The sequence below is a fragment of the Talpa occidentalis genome, unplaced genomic scaffold (genome assembly GCF_014898055.3).
Source record: "Talpa occidentalis isolate TD23 unplaced genomic scaffold, MPIMG_talOcc4v2.1 talOcc4.15, whole genome shotgun sequence".
NCBI lineage: Eukaryota > Metazoa > Chordata > Mammalia > Eulipotyphla > Talpidae > Talpa > Talpa occidentalis.
The window spans coordinates 31706148-31727050 of NW_023601543.1; the positions used below are offsets into that span (position 1 = coordinate 31706148).

Consider the following 20903-nt stretch of genomic DNA (forward strand, 5'->3'; position numbering starts at 1 on the left):
CATGGTATTAGTTTGCTGGGGCTACCATGTCAAATTTTCACAGACTGGGTGGGTTAAACATCAGGAACTTTCTCATAATTCTGGAGGCTAGAAGTCTGAGATGAAGGTGTTAGCAGACTTTGTTTCTTCTCAGGCCTCTCAGCTTGTGGATGATGCCAACTTCTCCCTGTGACTTCACATGGCCTTTCATTCTGTACCTGTCTGTGTCCCAGTCTCCTCTTAAAAGGATGCCAGTCAGGTTAGGGCCCATCCTGATGGTGTCACTTTTCCTTAATCGCCTCTGTAAAGATTATCCAAATACAATCACATTCTGAGATACTGGGGCTTAGGACTTCAACATATGAATTTGAAGGTGACCTGGTGTTGCTACCTCCAGGCAAGGAAGAGTAGGAGGAGGGAGCAGGGGAAGAGGGGAGAGGGTGGGGAGGGGTAGAGAAGGGAGCAGGCAGTGCTGGAATGATAGACAACTCTGGAAAAAGACACCTGGTAGAAATTGATCTTCAGGATGCAGTCAGCTCAGAGACCAACCTTGAAGAAAATTCAGCACAAGGAGGAGTCCTGGACCTTCCTCTTCCCTTCTCTTTCTCTCCTGCTGGGTTATTTCCCTTTGACCAAGCTGGAAGCTGATGGGCAAGGAAGGCCTTTGATAAAGTCTATTGGTAAGCCTGAGGGACACAAAACAGGGAGAAAAAGTGGATGGGGGTGGTGAGGGTGGGTGAGAGATTTCTAGCACACACTTGAAATAACTATAGTTCATACTTTGCCAATAAATTCTTAGAAGAATTGGATCCTTTGTGGGACTAGGCCTGGCCAACTAGATGAGTTCTTACAAAAAATGCTTTTGTCTAGAGGACAGTTTCTGAAATAGCTCATGGACTCCGGGAAACACTTCATAAGGGTTTGTTCCTGTTTGTTTTTTTAAAGATTTTATTTTTGTGTAGAAGAACTGGGGTGTAGGGTTGAGGGGATGTGAGAGGATTCACTAGAGACTGAGTGGGGAGCAGAACAGGTGAATCTACTGAAACACACTGCTGAGGGGAGCAGCAGGCAAGATAGGACACATCTGCTGTGCCATGTGGGTCACCTCCCTGGCAGGGGATCAAACTCAGGCCACAGTGGAGGGACTGAGGGCTGAGGTGGTGGTGGTGGCCGTGGTAGCATTGAGACTGAGCCCCTAAGGCATCAGGTAGGCCCCTGTTTCCTTTGTTATTTAAACTTTGAATCAGACCTAGCAAACAGGTGGATCTTGGCTCATACCCTTGAGAAGGTTAGAAATACCGTGTTTTAAGATTGCATTAAAGGAACATAATTTCTGGGATCTAAATGTAGTATGTTGGTGGGATGTCCACTAAAATTATTGGGGACTTCCCATCTCAGTTATACAAACATCCTGTCGTCTTTTTTTTTTTTTTTTAAGATTTATATAAGAGCTGGGTTGTAGGCCAGAGGTGCAGGGGGGTGGGGGAACACAGAGTGGGGAGCAGGACAGGCGGATCTAATGAAGTACACTGCTGAGGGGAGCAGCTGGGAGACAGGAGAGGTTTCCTGTGTCATGTGGGTTAGCTCCCTGGCTGGGCATCGAACTCATGAACTCTGTGCTGCAGTGGCTGCGGATAGCTTTATAGTGCTGACACTTTGTTGTGCCACCATGGAGGCCCATCCTGTGTTGTTTCTGTTTTGTTTTGTTTTTTTTTTTTACTTTTTTTTTTTAAGATTGATTTATTTATACAAGAACCAGGGTACAGGCCAGATGCGCGGGAGGGTGAGAAGATTCACCAGAGACAGAGCGGGGAACAGACCAGGCAGACTGACTGAAATACACTGCTGAGGGGAGCAGCAGGCTCGGCAGGAGAGGTCTGCTGCGCCATGTGGGATTCTTGCCAGCCGGCCAGGATCAAACCCGTGCCGCAGAGGCTGCGGACAGCTGCAGAGCGCGGCGCTCAACCTGCTGCGCCCAAGGCCCCATCCTGTGGTGTTAAGTAGCACCAAAGCCTGAGGTCCCTAGACACTTAAAGGTCTTTAAAGATACCTTTAAGAATTGAAGAACTCTTTTGTCACCTTTTTTCTGATCCATTAATGCATTATGAAGGTAACACTTAGCTTTTTCTAGTATGTATTTTCTAGCATATATTTGAAAGTGTATAAACAACTATAGCAATTTAGTTTAGCTTGCTTGCTTATACAAATGTCAATTATCAGAAGTATTTTTTCTTTAAATGTATATACTTTTTCCCAAGATATAAAAATCTGCATAAGAATGAGGAAATTGAAGCTACTCTTGACTTCAAGTTAAATAGCAATTCAGCAAAATCTAAAACATTAAAATAGAATATAATAATCTGGTCTAGACCCAAAATACTAAAAATGGATCTACCATATGACCCACCAATTCCACTCCGAGGTATCTACCAAAGAATACAAAAACAATAATTTGTAGGAATATATGCACTCCTAAGTTCTTTGCAGCCCTGTTTGTAATAGCTAAGTTATGGAAACAGCCTAAGTGCCCAAGGACAGAGGAGTGAATCAGAAAAATGTGTTATATATCACAATGGAATACTACTCAGCTATTAAAAAGGAATGAAATGCCATTTGCAACAACATGGATGAGACTGGAGAGGATGATGCTAAGAGAAATAAAAGGAAAAAGACAAATACTAGATGGTCTCGCTTATATGTGGAATATAGAGAAACATAACAGGGTCAATCAAAACCAAACTAATAAACTCTTAACATCTCTCTGCAAAACTGAGGCAACCAGAGGGGGAGGGTGGTGGGGTGTGAGAGGGGCATGGAAGGGACCCAGTGGAGCAGGGTGGAGAATTGTTGGGGCACTGGTGGTAGGCAAGGTGTGAAAGGTTTGAACCTATAACCCCTGGAGCAGATTCAAAGATGTTAACCTACTTTATCTCAGTAAGTAGAACTTGGGGGGGGAAAGATGTAAATTCTAAAGAAATCTTGATCCTACAGAAGACAGGAAAAGAGAGGAGAGGATACAAAGAAAAAACATGGTAAATAGAAAACAATATAAAATGGTAAAATGCATATCTATAATGTGTTAATCACAATAAATGTAAATGGATTAAGCTCATTGAAAGATAAACCCTCAGATTGGATTTTTTCCAAGGCACAGAATCTAGTTTCATGCTTTTTCTCAGAAGTGCTCTTATAATTATCCAGAAAAGTTAAAAATAAAAGGATGGTGGGACACATACCAGGCAAATACTAAGCAAAAGAAGGCTGGTGTAGCAAAATTAATGCAAAAATATTAGCATTTAGTAATAGAAGCAAGGCACAATATATACCTTTAAAATTAAATTTTTTCCAGCCCCCATGCTACTCACTTTGTAGAGCCCCTGCTTGTCATTTTAAATCACAAACGGTTTCAGTGATTAGAACCCCCAGCTCCAAATAATGAAAGACTCTCTGAACTCTGTTTAGAGTGAAGCTTCTTTCCACCCCAGCACCAATTTCTAGTGGGCCTCCCACTTTGAGGGGAAGAGATGTGCAGGGTTTCTTTTTTCCCCACCCTTCCCAGCTTTCTAATTGTGACTTCAGGGGTTAAAGGGGCCTGGGGTTAAAGGAAGGGTGTAAGCAGAAAGTTTGCGACTGGCTGTGAAGTAAGTTAGCTTCATGCTTTCTGGGTCTAGCTGATATTTAAAGCTGACTCATGATCTCAGGCTCCCCTAGTGCAACCTCTGTGTCAAGAGCAAAACATTCTATTGCTATTTCCCCTTCAAGCTCTGGGATTAACAGTAGTCCATTCCTGTTTCTCTGGTGGTATCCATAGCATGCCCAAACAGTTCTCTTTGGCAGGCCTCTCAAGCACTTTGTTCTCCTGCAGGACCCACTTCTTTTTTTTTTTTTTTTAAGATTTATTTATTTATTTATACAAGCACTGGGTACAGTCAGAAGCACGGGAGGGTGAGAGAATTCACCAGAGCCAGAGCGGGGAGCAGAGCAGGCAGAAGGACCGAGGTACACTGCTGAGGGGAGCAGCGGGCGGCAGGAGAGGTCTGCGCGCCATGTGGGACCCTCCTCCGGTGGCCGGGGAGCAGCTGGGGATCGAACTGGCACTGCAGAGGCTGCGAGCAGCTTCGCAACTCAGCGCTCAACCACTACACCACGGGGGAGGCCCGCAGGGCCCACTTCTGGTACATGAGAACCATTAATGTATATTTTGCCCCCAAGAAATTGGGAATACAGACACCCCAATACAGCCGCTTCTCATTTGCTCCCACCATCACCACAGCCACATTCTCTAGCCCACGAGATTTCTCATGCTTTAATCAGATCTCATTTCACTGTGTCTCCAAACTCCAAAAGCTACATATCAAGCTGCAAAGGGCCCAGGTAAAGCCTTCAGGTGCAAGGGGAAACCACTCCAACTCTCCCCTTCTTTGGAAACCCATTGCAAAGAAATCCTCACAATTTCCTTCTCCATATTGACTCTCTTGACCCTTTTAATATTTGTATGTTTGAGAGCTGCTTGGTTATTTCCTTTGAAAACCTAGCTTTAGAATGTCATGTCTGTTGTATCTTGGTCATAAGAGGAAAATTCCCATTTAGCATCCTGTCATGCAAATTTAAATCAACCAATCCCCCAGTTCTGGAAGATCACCATCTAAAGTTAAAAAAAAAAAAAAAGTAAAGGTAGGGTATGGGCTTTGAAGTGTGACAAACCTAGGTTAGGAATGCAAGCTCTGTAATTTTCTAGATTCAGAATCTTAGAAAACTCTACAAGTTGTTCCTTCTTTGTTTAAGGGAAGTGGTGCTACCTACCTCAGGATTGTCACTGGGATTAAAGAACCAACCCAAAGCATCTTAGTGGGGTCAAATGTTGGTTTCCTTACCATCTTGCCCTTTTTCCTTCCTTGTAAAGCATACTTTAGACACACTCACCAGTAAAGAGCGTTTGCTAATGTAACAAGAAGAGGAAACAGGTATGATCTTCATTGCCATTTCTGTATTCCAGAATAAGTCATCTGATGGATATAGTCTAGGAAAAAGATCAGTATTATCGAGCCTGTCATTTTTGGAGTTACCTATCCAGTGGAATTGAAGGTAGGTGACACAATCAGCATGCCATTGTAACTAGTTTATGTGTTTTCCTAAAACTTAATTTTAGCTTCTTAGTTAAAAATGAACGAAACATATTTACTTAAAGCTCCAGAACTTTAATAAGAGTTCTAGTGTCAGACTCATCAGTAACTATAGGACCTGGAAAGACCCTTCCCCTCCTCTGACTTCATCTATCAAAGATGATAAAATAACTGATATTGGAGCCTCCCTGGTGGCAAAGGGGTTTAAGCTGCAGCGCTGTCAAGCTATTACCAGCCACTGCAGCAGGAGCTCCATCCCCAGCCAGGGAGGTGATCCACATGTCTCAGCAGACCTCTCCTGTCTCACCCACTGTTCCCCTCAGCAGTGTATTTCAGTCAGTCCACCTATTCTGTCCCGCACTCTGTCTCTGGTGAATCCTCTCACCCCCACCCCACCCCCCACAAGCACATTTGGCCTATACCCCAGTTCTTTTTTTTTTTAAAGATTTATTTTTATGCAAGAGCTGGGGTACAGGCCAGAGGCGCCAGAAGGTGAGAGGATTCACCAGAGACAGATCAGGGAGCAGAACAGGCGGATGGCAGAAATACACTGCTGAGGGGAGCAGCAGGCGCAACAGGAGAGGTCTGCTGCACATACGGGATTTTCGCCAGCCGGCAGGGATTGAACCCGTACTGCAGAGGCTGCGGACAGCTTCACAGCGCGGCGCTTAACCCGCTGTGCCACCAGGGAGGCCCAACACCCCAGTTCTTATATGCATAAATAAATAAAAATAAATCTTAAAAAATGGCAAAATAGCTAATACTATTTAACATATGTGGGACACTACCTGCTCTGTATAATAATTTATATAAAACTCATAACAACCCTAAAAGGAAATCTATTTTAGATTTCCTATTGTAGAGAAGGGGCACAGAGGCCGAAGACAGATAAAAGTGGGAGACTTGGGAGTTAAACCCAGTTAGTCTAACATTTTTTATTTATATATTTTTTTTTTTTTATTTTTTTTTTTTTATAGAGGCATGTTTTTTTTTATTTATTTATTTGTTTGTTTGTTTTGTTTATACATGCACTGGGTACAGTCAGAAGCGCGGGAGGGTGAGAGAATTCACCAGAGCCAGAGCGGGAAGCAGAGCAGGCAGAAGGACCGAAGTACACTGCTGAGGGGAGCAGCGGGCGGCAGGAGAGGTCTGCGCGCCATGTGGGACCCTCGCTGGTGGCCGGGGAGCAGCCGGGGATCGAACCGGCGCCGCCGAGGCCGCGGGCAGCTTCGCAACCCAGCGCTCAACCGCTGCGCCACCGGGGAGGCCCACATTTTTTATTTATATATTTTTTACCTCAGTCTTCATTTTTGTACAATGTGTGCTTCCTCCTCTCAGGTGTAGTCCCCATAGAATTCCCACCACCAATTCACCCGTGCACCATCACGGTAGTCCCTTGTGCTCTTCCCTCTCCTGTTTTTATCCCTCTCCCTCCCCCTGCCCTGCAGAATGTCCCTGGTTTATAGTTGCCTGTTAGTTTTGGTTTTTTATTTATTATAATTATTTTTTTCCTGATACTGTGTTCGGTTCCCCTATATTCCTGCTATAAGTGAAACCATCCAATATTTTTCTTTTTCCTTCTGGCTTATTTCACTGAGCATAATCCCTTCCAGCTCCATCCATGTTGCTGCAAATGGCATGAGTTTATCATTTTTGATTGATGAATAATATTCAGTTGTGTTTATATACCATATCTTCTTGATCCAGTCATCTGTTTTTGGGCATTTGGGTTTCCATATCTTACCTATTGTAAATAGTGCTGCAATAAACATAGGAGTACAGGTTTCCTTTCAAATTACTGTTTTTGTGTCCTTTGGGTAGAATCCTAGGAGTGGAATTGCTGGGTCATATGGAATCTCCATTTTTAGTTGTCTGAGGAACCTCCACATAGTTCTCCTTAGTGGTTGGACCAGGTTGCACATCCACCAACAGTGCAGGAGAGTTCCTTTTTCTCCAGATCCTCGCCAACATCTGTTGTTGCTAGTTTTTTTAATATGTGCCATTCTCACTGATGTAAGGTGGTATCTCATTGTGGTTGTGATTTGCATTTCTCTCATTATAAGTGATGTTGAGCATTTTTTCATATGCCTATCGGCCATTTGCATTTCCTCTTTGGAGAAGTGTCTTTTTAGCGCTTCTGCCCATTTTCTGACTTGATTGTTTACTTTGTGTTCTTGAGTCATGTGAGCTCTTTATAGATCTTTGTGATCAGTCCCTTATCAGTTGAATGGAGTGCAAATATTTTCTCCCAATCAGTGGGGTGTCTCTGTTTTGGTTAATGTCTCTTGCTGTACAGAAGCTTTTCAGTTTGATGTACTCCCAGCTGTTTATCTTTTCTTTCACTTTCTTTGCTTTAGGGAATGAGCCTTTAAAGATGTTACTGAGATGTATGTCATGTAGTGTTTTGCCTGTATTTTCTTGTATATATTTTATGGTTTCTGGTATTATGTTCAATTCTTTATCCATTTTGAGTTGGTTTTCGGTTTTTGTGCATGGTGTGAGGTAGAAGTCTAGTTTCATTCTTTTGCATGTAGTGATCTAGTTTTCCCAGTACCATTTATTGAACAAACTGTCCATGTTTCATTGTATGTTCTTTGCTCCTTTACCAAAGATTAGTTGTCTGTATATGAGTGGCTTTATTTCTGGGTTTTTTATTTGATTCCATTGGTCTGTGTGTCTGTTTAGTCTAACTTTTAACTATTATATTATGTTGCCTCTCTGGAAAATAAGTTATTAAAAAAATGTGAAATTTGAGATTTTATCTGTGTATGCACCCTGATTCTATATCATTTCTGGCTCTCATAGAAGCAGGTACCAAGACAAGATCAGACATACAAGAGATTTATTGGGGAAATATCTATGACAGATAAAGGGAGAAGGTGCAGGAGGAGATGGGGTGAGCCTTCAGACAGTGATGTATGTCTCACACCTGTGAAAGGAGACAGGAAAGGAAGTAGAATCAGGCAGAAAGAGTCTCAGACTGGGCCTCCCTGGTGGTGCAGGGGTTAAGACACAACCTGTGAAGCAATCCGCAGCCACTGTAGCACAAGTTCTATTCCCGGCTAGCCAGGGAGAAACCCACATGGCGGGACAGAACTCTCCTGTCTCACCCACTGCTACCCTCAGCAGTATACTTTGGTCCGTCTGCCTGTTCTGTTTTCCACTCTGTCTCTGGTGAATTCTCTCACCCTCCCATGCATCTCTGGCCTGTACCCCAATTCTTGTATAAAAATAAATAAATCTTTAAAAAAAAAAAAAAAGCCTCAGATTGCAGTGCAATGAAAAAGTAGACACCAGGCCAATGGAGAGTCCCAGCAGGACTAAAGGGGTCCTGAAATGAGCACAAATGCCCCAGCTCTAGCCACCCAGCTGCACAGCCATGGTATGGGAGCAGTCCAGGGCAAGTGTGCCTTTAGCGTAAAGGTCAGGGGAGCTCCAAAGGTTCTTTTGAGAAAATATCTGAAAGATGTGACTCCATGGCCTCCACAGTCCCAGTGACCTGAACCTGAGACTCTACGCCACCTCACCAGAGGGGTTCTGCTTTTTTTTTTTAAAAAAAGGATTTATTTATTTATATATACAAGAACTGGGGTATAAACCAGAGGTGTGGGGGGTGAGATAATTCACCAGAAAGAGTGGGGAACAAAACAGAGAGATAAAGCAAAGTACACTTCTGAGGGGAGTAGCAGACGAGGCAGGAGAGGTCTGCTGCACCATGTGGGTTACTCCCTGGCCGGGGATCAAACTCTGCAATAGCTGGTGATAGCTTGATAGCACTGTCTTTAAGCCCTGCAACACCAGGGTGGGGTTCTACTCTTGCTGTCTCCTAAGAGGTAGGGCATCCTGGTTGCTGAGGGCCCTTTCCAAGGTCCTGGACCCTCAATGATTTCTGCTTTGGAACATAATTCCTACTCTGCAGGTCCCTTCTTGGACAAGTGATTGGGATGCCTTCTGTGGGCACAGAGGTAGTGAGGACTTACCTGAAGTCTAATCCCGTGGAGGGGACTACTTCCCTGGACTCTGAAAGAAGGGCCAGCTCCATCTGTTCAGCCCCAAGTTACCTGGTCAGGCCCAGGTCAGACATCTGCTTGCTCAGAGACTATCCCAATCATGGTTCTGTTAGGAACCCCTGGGTGTTATGTCCCCCCCAAGAAGGGCTGCCCCAGAGAGAAAGGCAAAAGGAGGGGAAGGCAAAGTGCTCTGACCTACAGTGAGGACAGTCGTCATCCTCCAGGTATGTATGTCAGGACAGGTCAGGGGCCATCACTTAGGAGGGTCTGGTGCCCGCTGCAGGCTGGAGCAGAGAAGCCAAAGTCAGAGCCTCCTGGAGAGGAGTGGGTCTTGGGGGAGCCCTCTACATCCTTCCTGGGTGGCACCCCTCTGGGCGCCAGGCTGATAGATCCATCCTGTCTTGTCCAACTGGCATAGGGTGCCCCTGGACCCACATCTCACTCCAGGTGGAAAACAGTACAAACAGTACCCACCAGGCCATTTCATCCTTGAAGAAAGGACTGGAGATATGAAGATCCTCCAAAATGGCATCACAGAAAACAAAGAGCCAAGAGCACATGCATTCTTGCTTTGCTTCACAGGAGCCTAATTTTCTTATATTACACTTGTCACTTTTCCCTTAAAATTTTTAAATTTGTTGTGTGTGTGTATTTTGGAAAGGCATCCCCCCTTGAGGTCTTAGGAATATTTTTTTAAGAAGTGGGGTACAGGCCAGAGTCACAGGGAGTGAAAAGATTCACCAGAGACAGTGGGGAGCGGAACAGGCAGATGTACCGAAATACACTGCTGAGGGGAGCAGCAAGCAAGACAGGAGAGGTCTGCTGTGCCATGTGTGTTGCTCCCCAGCCGGCCAGGGATTGAACTCGCGCCACAAAGGCCACGGACATCTTCACAGTGCTGTGTTCAACCCCCTGCGCCATGGAGGCCCAGGAATATTTTCTTACAGTTTCTTTTTCTCTCTTAATAGTTCACACACACAGACTGTACTTTCTAGTCCCATATCCCTGTCCCAAGCCCCTTGCTGTTAGGTGAGACCATGTGACTAGTTTGGGCCAATCAGCCAGGCACTGTAGTGACTTACATTACTTCTAAAGTTACCCTGGAAGAATGGGTGACAGAACTCTGTGACAATCTCCCCTTGCTACTGTGGCCAGCAACATCAGAGATACAGCTAACCTTCTAGTATGTTATGTCAAGAATTTTCCCTACAAAAGAGGAATGGATAAAAATAATCCACAGTACTTCTTTTGAAACTCCATTATCTCCCCTGAACAAACACATAAACACACACACGTGTGTGCACACACACACACACACAGAGAGAGAGAGCAAGAGAGAGAGAGAGAGAAATAGGGAATAATAGTAGGGAATAATAGTCCTGGAAATGGATGGTTCTGGTGTGACATAAGCCCCACAGGACTTGCACTGGGTCCCAGTATCCACTTTCCTTCCTGTGGTTGGCAGGTGACTCCCACCCTCACAATGACTTGAAGGTATCACAGGCATATTCCACCTGCTCTTCCTCCTATTTTCCAGTTCAGAGGCCAGCCTGCTTTCAGTGCATTAAGGAGCTGGTACCCAAAACTGCAATGCCATGCCCTCCCCTGAACCCACCATTTTTCACCCCCGAATGGGCCAGAGCAATGGCACGAAAGGGGTATAGGCAATGCAGGCCTGGTCCTGCCTTGGTGTTTGCCCTAGACTTTGCATAGCCTCTGCCCTCGGGGAAGTCTCCTCCTGGGTCTAGCATCTGAAAGTGTGCCCTTTTGATCCAAGGTAACAGAGATGGTGCTAAGGTGGGAAAGAGGACTAGGACTACACAGTGATATAAATTCACATCAGCCCTTTGTCCAGCAAGGCCTGGACAAAGTGAGCTGAGGCCCCAATTAACCCAACAGCACTGCAGCAGGGGCTGGGTGGTCCCTCCCAGCCCAACTCTACCCCCCCAAACCCTCTTAACACTATTAATCCTTTCCTTCTTTGCCAGAAACATGAAAAGCATATCATCCCCCTGGGATTTCTATTTGCCTTTTTCAGATTATCAGGGAGGATCAGCCCCTTGGGGTTAATAGATCATGTCCCCTTTTCTCCTCCCGAGACTCTCCACTACCCTTTCCCCAAGACCCTAAGGTTTACTGTTTCTTTTGCAGTCCTGTCCAAGCATTGACACTGGACTTTGGAAGTGAAGCTGGAAGTGAGAGAGAGTTTTTTAGTAGCTCCTTTTAATATTTGTCAGCTCTGTTTCTTATGCTGATCATTTAGCAATTGCTGATAGCAGTTTATTACTATCAGCCTACATCCCGTTATGAAAAAATACAAAAGAACTATCTATTGTCACTTGGGAAGCCGGAAGTGAATTCAATTTGGGAGGGAGGCAATAAACAAATAACCTAGCCACCTGTTTTTACTGCTCAGTGACTACAAATATAGATTCTCCAGACAGTTGCTTTTTTTGAAGTTTGAAATACACAGAGCAGCTGGAGGCTCCTGTTTGTGTGTATGTGCGGGGGCTTACCATGACATCAAACTCTGAGGTCACATAATCTTACACTTAGGAGAACATGGAGGAACTTCTGGTCTTCAAAATTATTAACTCAGCATTCACAATTGCTCTATTTTCTAGTTCCCTATCCCCTTCACATCCTAATATCCCTCTCCAATTGCAACCAAAACTTTACTGCTATTTCTTACCCATCAAAGATAGTTCTAGGTTGTGGGGCCTGAAACTTAGAGTTTGGGGGACAGTCTTTAATAAAAATGATATTAAAAAGGTATGGGTAGTGCAGGCAGTGACCGAAGTTAATATTCATGTTAGCTGTTAGTATTCATGTTAGCTGTTAAGTTAATGTTTATGAGAAAAGAAGTCACAACAAATTACAGCATTTGAACAGCTGACATAGATAAAACATCCCAATTTCCAGGCAAATAACATTTTTATTAATTTATTAATTAACTGCCTCACACATTTCTATGATCTTTTTCCCCCACGTTTTTTGATCCTCTCTTCAAATGCTTTGATCCTCTCTTCATATGACATTTTTGTAATACAATTTTTCCTAGAGAAAATGTAGAGAATCCAATCTTTCCTTTGCACTGTTAATAATTTTTATTACTATTGATAAATTTCAACTTTACAAATCATTATTAGTGATGGGTAAATTTTCAGTATTGTCAAATAGGAGACAAGTTTCTTTCTTACATGGGCTTAAGATTTAAAGGTTCTTTTGGGTGTAGATTTTTTTTTTAAAGATTTATTTATTTATACAAGCACTGGGCACAGTCAGAAGCGTGGGAGGGTGAGAGAATTCACCAGAGCCAGAGTGGGGAACAGAACAGGCAGACTGACGAAATACACTGCTGAGGGGAGCAGCGGGCGGCAGGAGAGGTCTGCGCTCCATGTGGGACCCTCACCGGAGGCCGGGGAATGAACCAGTGCTGCAGAGGCTGCAGGCAGCCTTACAGCCCAGTGCTCAACCGCTGCGCCACCAGGGGAGGCCCTGGGTGTAGATTCTTAAGGAATCTGAATGACACAAACTAGTTTGATGTCAATGTCCTCATTATATAGTGTATTTTGAGTTTTATAGTATCTTAGTCAATGTCAGTATTTATGCCAAATCGCCAAGAAATTAATCAAGCCTGTGGCTACCACTCCCCTATTTCACATTCATGTGAAAAGACACAGCTTGATGCAAACATTCTATTAGCTTAACTACCTCACAGTTATAATATCACGTAAGCCGCCACTGAGCTCTGGCCACACCATAGTGACATCTAGACAAGGGAATAAAATTTTCCCTCTACCTTTCTAGGTTCTTGACTGAGAACCCCTGTAATAAAAGATTGACAGAAGAAAAGCCAACAGAAATTTAATAACATGTAAACTGAGTAACACCTGGAAATGGCCCAAACCATCACCTTAAATACTATCTTCAGCTAAAGAAAAAAAGAAAGATGTTGGGGCCTCCCCAGTGGCGCAGTGGTTGAGCGCTGGGTTGCAAAGTTGCCCGCAGCCTCTGCAGTGTTGGTTCGATCCCCCACCACCGGGTGAGGGTCCCACATGGCGGGTGAGGGTCCCACATGGCTCGCAGACCTCTCCTGCTGCCCGCTGCTCCCCTCAGCAGTGTACTTCGTCACTCTGCCTGTTCTACTCTCCGCTCTGGCTCTGGTGAATTCTCTCACCCTCCCGCGCTTCTGACTGTACCCAGTGCTTGTATAAAAAAATAAGTAAATAAATATTAAAAAAAGATGTTGGGGGTTACCTGGACAATTAAAAGGGGTGTGGTTGTTACTTGGATTTGTCGGTGCCTTCTTTAATGATAGGAATGTCTAGAGATTGAGTCAATGCCCTCTTCTTGGTACAGCAAGTGAGACACCATCACAAATGGAGAGTTCCCGCATACACACAAATATCCCTTACAACAGGGTAATGTGGGGGCTCCCTGGTGGTGCAAGGGGTTAAGACGCAACCTGTGAAGCTATCCTAAGCCACTGCAGCACGAGTTCTATCCCCAGCCAGGGAGTGACCCACATTGTGCAACAAAGGTGTCCTGTCTCGCCCGCTGCTCCCCTCAGCATTGTATTTCAGTCAGTCTGCCTGTTCTGCTCCCCACTCTGTCTCTGGTGAATCCTCACCCCCCGCACCTCTGGCTTGTACCCCAGTTCCTGTATGCATAAATAAATACATCTTTTAAAAAAAGGGTAATGTGGGCTTGGTCCCACCCTAAAGAGCCAGATAGACTATTCAATATGCCCAGAGTAAGTCTCCTGTCACCTTGGTATGGGAATTAGAGGTCAATCAAGGCTTAGAGAGCTTCCAGAAGTATATTACCATTACTTAAAAAATGCAGAATATTTTAGGTTAAGAGCAGAGAGGGCCCTAAATGATAGGAGAAGCTTCTGACCTTACCTAAGTCCTCAGCCCCTACCTAACCAAAGAAGAGATACCTAGCAGAATGTAGTTTGGAAGGTCTTATCCAGTTCTAGGCTACGTTTATCAGTAACTACGTCTTTGCTAGCTAAGAATCTCTTTACTGGAGCCTCCCTGGTGGCTCAAGGGGTTGAACACAGCACTATTATGCTATCCACAGCCACTGCAGCACAAGTTCCATCACCGGCCGGCCAGGGAGCAACCCACATGGTGCAGCAGACCTCTCCTGACTTGCCTGCTGCTCCCCTCAGCAGTGTATTTCAGTCAGTCTGCCTGTTCTGTTCCCCACGCTGTCTCTTGTGAATCCTCTCACCCTCCGCACTTCTGGCCTGTACCCCAGTTCTTGTATGCATAATTAAATCTTTAAAAAAAAGACTTTCTTTACTCTCAGAGTAAGGATAAGATCACCCCCTCCTTGTCTGTCATGTGAAGTTTCCCCCTCTTTGTTATGACACTCTTGGTCACAGAATGAAGGATAAATATCTTGGTCCACTATATTATTCTTTAGAATTTATAACCATGTAAATTTTCCACATATATGTTATTGTTTGTCCTTTGCTAACTCATCTGATCTCTGATTACTCCTTCAGCCCAAGAAGGATCCACAGGGGTATGGGTTGATATCTTTTGTGCCTTAATAGTAATTTCTACTGGGTTTTAAGAACTTTTCCTATGTCTGCTGTTTCTTTATTTTTAAATTTATTTATTTATGCATATAAGAACTGGGGTATAGGCCAGAGGTGGAGAGGATTCACCAGAGAGAGTGGGGAGCAGAACAGGCAGATCTACTGAGATACACTGCTGAGGGGAGCAGTGAGTGAGACAGGAGAGGTCTGCTGCGCCATGTGGGTCAGCTCCCTGGCCCAGGATCCAACTGGTGCTGCAGTGGCTGCTGATAGCTTGATAGCACTGTGTCTTTAACCCCTGCGCCACCAGGGAGGCCCCCTGTCTGCTGTTTCTTAAAATTAACTAGCTTGGTATTTTAAAAATATGAAAAGATGCCTTTTGGGACAAAATGGGTGGATTTTGAGGTGGCTATGGTAAGTGAAATAACTAAAAAAATGAAAGATTGTTGCTGGATGGTGTCACTCATTTGTGGAATAGAAATAACCAAAGAAAACAAACTGGCAAAATACAGTAAGTATAATTCTTAGACTGAAAAATATACAGTTTAACAAAAGAGATGGGGAAGAGTGAGGTGGATAGTGGAGGAAAATATAGTGTATTGACATTGGAGTTTTGATGGAGAGTGAGTGAAGCCTGTGCACATCTGGATGGTGCGGTTGTTCTTCCAGAATTACTTAGTTATGTAAGTGATTGGCAAATCAGTAACATTTGAGAAGGAAAAAAAGAAAAATGCAAAAAAAAAAAAAAAACAGCCCAAAATAAACCTTATGCCAAAAGACACATTATGAGGTGACAAATGTTGCTCCCCTTCACATACAGGACATAGAATGAGTTGCTGCATTTAATCATTTGCTCTGTCATTTATATTATATCCTTCACATTGTATATTTGCTACTTTAATAATAACCAACTTTAAATCAAGTCCAAAGTGTTATTTCTGTACATCTCTGAATTCAGACTAGGCTGAACATTTATAAATATATATTTGAAGTACTCTAAGGGCACAATCTTATAATTCTGCCTTTTTTTTTTTTTTTTTTTTTTTTGTGGGACCCTCGCCAGCGGCCGGGGAACGAACCCGCCCTGCAGAGGCTGCGGGCAGCCTCGCAGCCCAGCGCTCAACCGCTGCGCCACCAGGGGAGGCCTTTATAATTTTCCTTTTGATTCAATTTGTAGAGGAGAAAATAGAGAAAGACTTAATATATTGCTAAGTTCATCTAGCCAGCCAGAGAAGAGATTGGCCCCGAACCCGCATCTGTGGACTCCCAGTTGTTCTCACTAGATGCCTTCATGAAGGATTTACTCCGCACATCACACCCTCAAGAGTTTTTCAGAATATGTTACCGACATCTTCCCTCGGTGAAAGCAGCTCCTAGAGATGCGGGCTCCAGGCACAGGCGCGCTCAGCCAGGGAGGGCAGGCAGCACAGGCTTTTCAGGTGGCAGAACTAAAGGTATCAGAAGGCAGGACAGCCAGGCAGACCAAGGGGGAGAGCAGCCAGCACGGGCAGCTGTTGCCGTGACAACAGTCTCCAGGGGCGTGGCCTTTGCCAGGGTGAAGGGGCCTGAGGCAGCCCTGGGGGAGTTTTTCTGGTTCAGGCATTCCTGTTTCCTGGTGAGGCTGCCCTTCTGTGGCAGGCAGCGTGCCCCCTGCCCATCCCCTCACACAGCCCCTCCACAGCATGTTTGACAGAGGCCAGCTTTCACTTAGCAGGGTCTGTCCCCCCAGCCCGGAAGTCCCCTGAGCTGCAGCTGCCCCTGATAACACCCATGGCAGTCCTCTGCTCCCCAGGTCCTGCTGTGGACTGGCTGCAGCAGGCTCTGTCCAGTCTGTGGCTCTCAGACTTTCCTCCTGCACCGGGGCCCAGGGGTGAGCCCACACACACCCCCACCCCAAACAAGCCCTGAGAAACCAGGGACTCTGAGGTAGCAGCTCAGGCTGCTGGGCCACATAGGGAAAGGGAAATGTCCTGGGCTGGAGGTAGGTGGTGCCAGGCTCTGGGCTGGGCAGGACTCATGTTGTCCCTGTCACAGGAGGGCTCTGCAGGCTGGGGAGCCTCTACTCCTCTCCAGGCCTCTGTGTCCTTCTCCTCCCTGAAAGGTGGGGGCATGGGGTGTGGGAGACCAGTGACTGAGGACCCTTCCAGCTCTGCTCCATCCTCCACAGTGCCCTCCACGGTGAGGGGGGCTGCTCTTAGGAACTCCATTTGGCCTGAGTGGGCACGGCTCCAGACTGTGGCTGCTGCTACCTTCCCCAGAATCCAGGCAAGCTCAGAGCAGGGAACTCAGAGCTCCTCTTAGGCTGGCCTTCCCTGCTGGGCTCCCACACACTCACAGCCCTCCTCTTGGCCCCGGGGCCTCTGAGAACAACCTTTAGAACAACCCCAGTCTGAGGTCTGGGTGACAGAAGTTGGGACAGAGGAAACAGAGTCACAATCTTGGTTATTTGATTCAACAAACTTATATTTCATGAGTGTTTATTTTTGCTTCTTTTCTGTATGCACTGATGCATGACACAAATGTCCTGGAGGATCTCATTGACTTATAGTGGAAAGAAATTTCTAAACATAGTTTTTAACACATGATGATAATAAATCTGTGTTGCCTGGCGACTAGGCACACCAGGAAAGGACACCTAATTCAGCTTGCTCTAATGACTGTCAGGGAAGTCCTCTGGGAGTAAATGATACTTAAGAAGGATTTTAATGATTGAATAGGATTTTGCTTAACAGAAAAGGGGAGGGCATTTTAGATCGGAGGAGGAACATAAGAAACCTTGAGGCAAGGGCATGGAGGCTTGGCCTCAAGGGTCTGACTGGACCAGACCAGTCAATAGCTACTAAGAATTTAGTTGACAAATGTCCATTACACAGTCCAGCTTGACAGTGTATCCTAAATATACCCTATGACCCACAATCCACTTGTAGTAAGCAATCCCGGTGAAATACTACACTAGCACGAGGAGGTATGCGTGCATGTAAAAGGCCATTGCAGCAGGTTTGTAATAGCACTGGAAACCATCTAAACCTCTTATCAACAAGAAAACTACAGTATTTCGCAGTATAATATATGCAGCAGCTACATGTGAACTAGTCTTACAGGTCTAATGTATGTATGTGTGTTTTACACACCAAGCAATTAACGCAATTCTGACACTGAGATAGTGCCAGATCCCAAAAGATAAGGGCTCAGTCTCACAAGAGTGAAACCCACCCCTCCCCCCAACATTTCTGATGCCAATTTCAAGACCAGGCTGTCAGCTGTGTCCTCTGACTGACTGACTGATTATAGATCGGCAGTGTCTTCCAACCCTCTTGAGGTTTGATTAATTTGTTAGTCTGACTCACAGAACTCAGAGAAATGGTTACTTACATTTAATTGTGAAGGATACAGATGAATATCCAGATGAAAAGGGACAAAAGGCAAGGTCTAGAAGGGTCCTGTCCCCCATAGAACTGGGTGTGCTACCCTCCCCTCACATGAATGACTTCATCAACCTGTAAGTCATCAAATCTTGTTCATTTTCCCTCTACCTTTCTTAGGTTTTTGGCTGAGACACCATCTATAATAAGATTAATAGGAAAACAAAAGTTTGATAACATGCATACCTCCTAAATAAATGGGAGAGACCTAAGTAAACCAAATAATTAGTTGAAATGGCCCCAGCCATCATCTTAAACATTATTTTCAGCTAAAAACAGAGTTGTTGTGGGGAGGGGAAAGCCAATTGTGGGAGGCTACCAAAACAGGCATAGTAAATCGTGTGGTAGTTGTGTAATGGGTGACTTCTCCATTAATGAATAATTCCTAGGGCCTCCCTGGTGGCGCAAGGGGTTAAGCACAGCACTGTGAAGCTATCCGCAGCCTCTGCAGCATGCGTTGATCCCCAGCCGGCCAGGGAGCTACCCACATGGTGCAGCAGACCTCTCTTGACTTGCCTGCTGCTCCCCTCAGCAGTGTATTTCAGTAGATCCACCTGTTCTGCTTCCCTCACTGTCTCTGGTGAATCCTCTCAACATCCCCCCCACATCTGGCCCGTACCCCAGTTCTTGTATGCATAATTTTTTTTTAAAGAAGAAGAGTTCCTAGACATTTGGTCATCCTCCACTTCCTGGTCCAGAGAAGAAGACACCCTTCTAAATGGAGACTTTCCCTCAAACATGTAAATAAATGTCTCTTACAAAAGGGTCACTTCTTGGGGGCAGAGGTACTCCGCTTTTCCTATGTCTGCTGTTTCTTCAAATTAAATCAGCATAAAATTATCCTTATGCCAAAGAGAAAAATATTTGAGGGTGAACAAATTTTTCTCCTCTTGAAGAGTTTTATAGAACTTAATCTGCAGTTCTCCCCAACTTCCCCTGGCAGAGGTCAGTGGGTGGGGATGGAAGTTCCACTTGCTCTTTCTGGTAACCAGCTCTGTTCTAAGGACATGTAGGGGACTGGCTCCAGGTTACCTTATTATAATAAGCTCAAAAGGGGTTCCTTATGAATGACAAAAGATGCCCCTATCACCTAGAAAATTCTAAGGCTTTGAGGAGCCTTGTGCCAGGAAGGAAGATCAAATATATTTTTTATTATGAGACAATAGGTAACAACATAGACAGATTTCCAAGAAATACTGCTGATTGAATAAAAGAACATTTTGTGTAATGAATGTAAGGTATAATGCCATGTATGTAATGTCATTTGGATTCTATGAGAGAGAGTGTGTGTGTGTGTGTGTGTGTGTGTGTGTGAAAGAGAGAGAGAGAGAGAGGTGTTCCTTTTTATGTGAATTACTTCTCTGTTTTTTATTCAATTTCTATTGGGTGAAGAGACATTAATGATTTTCAAAGATACCTCTAAATCTGTAACATGTTTTAAATATTTCATTCCAGTTTCTCTTGTGCCATTTAATATTCTCTGAGATGTTTTTGCTTTATAGACTTTGAAAGAGAATTCTTTATGATTTTTTCTGACTGCAAAAGCATTATTATAATAAAAAAATTCAAACTCAGCAACAGTAGCGCACGAGGAGAATGTTCAATACTTTTCTGACATCTGAAAGATGAATGCCTCTGGACTCAGCAAATAGAGAGAAGGTGTGTAATTTTAGGAGTAAGCAAGGCATAATGGCTAAGAGGTGTCGACTGCAAAGCAATCACCGCTGTGTGGAGGAAAAGGAAAGCTTTTATTTCCAGAATCAAAACTGAGGGTTAACCTAGGAGAAAGCAAGCCGTCCAGGAATGCAGAATGCCCCCGCCAACTGCTTTTATCACTCCCTGTCCCCTCTACCCGCCACCATCCAAGGTAGGATCCAGGTTATATACCATTGGCACAGACAGACTCTTTTAAGTAGAAAAACAGTTACGGTAAGTCAATAATGTTAGAGTAGCAGAGCATTTGTTTCATTTTCATACGATCATTTTCTAAAAACTTGGCAGAGTAGGATATGTATACTTAAATGCAGGGGGTTGTTACCTTTATGTGAGAAGCAATAGGTGTGTGAAGAAGGCAAAAACTTAAGAGATAAAATCTATCATAAGGAAATGCCTTTGTTTCAGATATGTTAGATAGGGACTCTTATCTCTTTGGGTGGTGGTTCTGCTCAGGACCACAGCAGGCAAAGCAAGCCGCAGGGTGCTCTCACAGCAAATCCCTTTGATATACTGACTCAAACCTCTGCAGGTCACTTTGTTTGTACATTGTGCCCAAACTTTGCAAATTTCTTGCAAAGGGCCTCCCTGGTGGCACAAGGGGTTAAGCACATTACTGTGAAGGTATCCCCAGCCTGTGCGGCATGAGTTCCATTCCCTGCAAGCCAGGGAGCTACCCACATGGCACAGCAGACCTCTCCTGTCTCGCCCGCTGCTCCCCTCAGCAGTGCAATTCAGTCAGTCTGCCTGTTCTGCTCCTCACTCTGTCTCTGGTGAATCCTCTTACCCCCCGCACCTCTGGCCTGTACCCCAGCTCTTATATGCATAAATAAATAAATCTTAAAAAAAATTCTTGCACAGAGATCTGACTTAAGAGTTAGACAAATCTGATTTCAAATTCAGGTTCCTGGACTTACTGGCTGTGTGACCCTGGATAAGTCACCCAAACTTTCTGTGCTTCAGTTTCTTCATGTGTAATAAAGTAATAATGCCTCCTCCAAAGAGTTGTAAGGATTAAAGAAGATCCCAAATAGAAAGTAGCTGGCCCAAAGTCCTTGATTTATTTTTTTTATGATTTATTTATGCAGGGTCTCCCCGGTGG

At 44.6% G+C, this 20903-nt stretch overlaps 1 long non-coding RNA gene across 1 annotated transcript; it reads right to left on the reverse strand.

The window, feature by feature from the left end:
- Positions 1-117: 117 nt before the first annotated feature.
- LOC129145867 (uncharacterized) lies at positions 118-16165 on the reverse strand. The gene is made up of 4 exons (XR_008551989.1): positions 16012-16165; positions 4903-4999; positions 529-665; positions 118-280 (listed from the first exon to the last, which is right to left on the reverse strand). It is a non-coding gene; the product is annotated as an uncharacterized LOC129145867 (long non-coding RNA).
- Between the last annotated feature and the right edge of the window lie 4738 nt (positions 16166-20903).